Source organism: Juglans regia, chromosome 10 (assembly GCF_001411555.2).
Source record: "Juglans regia cultivar Chandler chromosome 10, Walnut 2.0, whole genome shotgun sequence".
NCBI lineage: Eukaryota > Viridiplantae > Streptophyta > Magnoliopsida > Fagales > Juglandaceae > Juglans > Juglans regia.
This window is the reverse complement of record NC_049910.1, coordinates 27,237,014-27,240,570: the sequence shown is the minus strand read 5'-3', so window position 1 is coordinate 27,240,570 and position 3,557 is coordinate 27,237,014.

The window sequence follows — 3,557 nt, the reverse complement described above, 5'->3', positions numbered from 1 at the left end:
TGAATTTATTTTTTTATTTAATTTTTTACACATATTTTGTCAAATAACAGTTTGTCAAATTATTATTAATGCTGGCAGAACATAACTATTGTTTCGTTAAGAGTTGGGGTGCTACCTGCCCCTAGCACTCTAGCCTCGTCCCATAGGAGGGAGTGACTCTGTTCGACTATCTGGCGAATTGGCCTACAAGCTGTCTGCCCACCCGTGGATCGTGGGCCTCAATGGGAAGTGGGAACAATGACAGCAATAGACTGCACTGTTTGAGATGTGAGCGACACTATAGAGAAATAGAAAGAGGAAGAAATTAGCACTTCAAAGAAACTAGAGAGAAGTTAGAACAAGGAATATTCTTACCTAAGGGCTAAAAGAGTTGAAAGTGAGCGACAACGATGGGCAATGGCGATGGCAATAGTAACGATGCAGAGGCATGCAAAGGCGACTGAACCCTGAAAAGCATGATAGTCTGAGAGAGATTCGAGAGATAGGGGGGAGGTAGATTTAGGTCAAGTAACTTGGTCTAAGGCTGTGTAGAAAAGTGTAGAACCTGATCCGCCCGAAAGATCCGACCCGACCTGTTCGAAAAATACTGTTCGAACTAGTTTGCAGGTCGAACCTGCTAAATGTCAAAATGATCTAACTATTTCTTTTCTTTCACACGATTCTTCTTCTTTTCTGCATAGCCCTAAAACCAACCCCACCAATTAGGAGCAAAGTCCCAACACCGCAAGCAATCAAGACAACGAGAAATCGAGCGTAAAGTCAAGAAATCAAGGGGTATGCAGCTGCTTACAGATTACCTTCTGCCGATTACTTTTGGAGTTTGAGGAAGTAAAATTGAGCGTACAGATTGGCGAACGCAGCTGCGTAAATCAAGGGGTATGTGTGTTTCTCGATCGTCTTGGAGGTGGCTTTCCTTTGCCATGGACTCGCACTTTTCGACCCATCAAACTGGTTCATGGACCAACGAGAAACACTTGTGGTTCTTAAACACCATGGAGGCCTCGTTTGTGTGTACAATGTTTGAGAGCAACGGTCGGATTGCTCTCCACCTGGACCGTCACTTGCTGGACAACTCGGAGTCAACCTTAGATTCGAAGACACATAGAAGAGAAAAACACGCCACCCCAGGTAAAATTAATATCAATTACTATTTTGATCTCTGAGTGTTTGTGTTGTTCATTGGCTGTGATCTAAATTTTAATCGTGCACTAGGGTGCAAGTGGAGCACATGCAATCTCTTGATCCTATCAATGGGCTTTTCATATATTCATGGCGGAGGTAAAGGATTAGAGTTTTGTTGCCTTTTTGGACTTAGATATTGGCTATGGAGGTTTTGCTTTCGAGTGGGTTGGAGTTGAAGAGGATTAGTTTGACAGTCACAAATGGTTGCTACAAAATTTGAGAAGAAACGGGTTGACCCGACTTCGGTCGGGCCCAAACGCAGCTCGGGTTGCAGGCCTAGTCTAAATAACACAGTTTAGGGAGTTTTTTAAACTTTGTAAATGAGGTTGTTTTGATATATATATATATATATTTATTACAAATGAAATATAATATATAATAAATATATGTATGTATATATGTATACAGGCGGAAGGGTGTATTTTGGGTGGGTGACTGTGATACCCCATATGATATGGATAAGGGTAGGTGGTGTATGAGATCCCACATTGCTTGGGAATGAGAAGTTCTTGCTCTTTATAAGGTTTCAATGGAGCTCCAATTTTATCATTGACTAGTCCTTTTGAAGTATAAGTCATGTGGTTTGGGTCTTCCATTGGAACTTTACAGTTGATATCAGAGACAGGTTTGTAATTCTGCATACTATAGACCTTGGAGGTTTAGATATCTGTGGGTTCATAGGATGTAAAAATTTCAGTATAGGAACTTGAGGACTATAAGGATGATCACGTGAATATTTTAAGTTTGAGCTTCTAACCTTATGATTGATTTTGATGGGATTTTAGATTTTAGATTTTGCAGATGTTAGGAATTAAATTCGAAACTTTGAGGTTTTTAGATTCTAATGACGTATGTGAGTATTAAGTGTTGTTAGGCTTAAATAGTTAATTGATATATATATATATATATGTATTTGTGTTAATACGCATATTTTATTTATTTTATTGATTTATTTTATTTACTTAGTATTTTCGTTTTTAATTATTTTAGAACGTTTTATCAATTTTAAGCTTTCAGGATGGCGACTCGTCGTCGAATTCAAAGCCTTGAAGATTTGAACGAAAATAACAACGATGGGGGTTGCACGTTTGAACAATTTAATTGAACGCATACTCTCATCTTTGATGGAAGAGGCGATACGAACGCAGCGGAAGATGGATACAAGACATTGAAGAAATATTCATTGTAATGGAGTGTACCGATTAGCAAAAGGTTCGGTTCGCAGCTTTTAAATTAACTGGAGAAGTGAAAAGATGGTGGAATTCTGAAAAAGTCATCAGGGAAGTTGAGGGGACTGGAGTGATTGTTTGGGCTCAATTCAAGCAGAATTTCTGATCGATTTTTCCCTAAGGCTGATAGGGAAGCTAAAGCTCAAGAGTTCACCAACTTGGTGCAAGAGACCATGACTGTTCGATAGTATGCTGCAAGGTTTGCGGAATTATCACGCTTTGCCGCATACTTGACTCCTGATGAAGAGAAAAAGACCAGGAAGTTTGAGGAAGGTTTGAACTACAGGATTTATGAACGAGTGATGGTCCTACAGATTCAGAATTTTTCAGAATTGGTGCACAAGGTGATGTTAGTCGAGAAAAATCTCAAGAGGGGAGCTGAATTACAAGAATAGAGGAAGAGAGCTGCGCCAAAAGGATTCTCTAATTTAGATCAAGGGTCATGGAAGAAGATAAATGAGGGAAGCAGTTCAAGTCAGAGACAGATACAAATACAGGGAAATCATACATCTAACCTCTGTAAATTCTGTAACCGCATACACACTGGGGAGTGCAGAAAGGAAGTGGGATCATGTTTCAAATGTGGTAAGGATGGGCACTTCAGCAGAGAATGTCCATTGCTTGCGGAGAACAACAGAAGGCCCAACCCACCTCAAAACTTTAGGCCGAATAATCAAGGCAACAAGCAGCGGAGGACTGTACCAGCACGAGTATTTGCTTTGACACCGGGAGAAGCTGAGGACAAGGATGATGTCATCATAGGTATAATTTTATGACCGTCCTTTTTAGCTTTTTATGTTAAGAATTAAGGATTACTTATCTTATTATTTCTATGGATTATATGACATAAACCCAAGAATTATTTCCTTGTTTCTCAATAAGGCTACTGTTTTATTTGACTCGGGGGCTATCCACTCCTTTATTTCAATGGATTATGTTAAGTTCTTCCCCGTTGATGCTGATGAGATGGATTACAATTTGAAGGTCTCAACCCCAGCAGGTGACATAGTGAATTGCAACAAGATAATACTTAAGTGCCCAATAACTATTAGCAGGAAGGAAATGCCAGCTAACCTGATAGTATTTCCTATGATTGGGTTTGATGTGATTTTGAGAATGGATTGGTTAGCTTCCAGTTATGCTAGT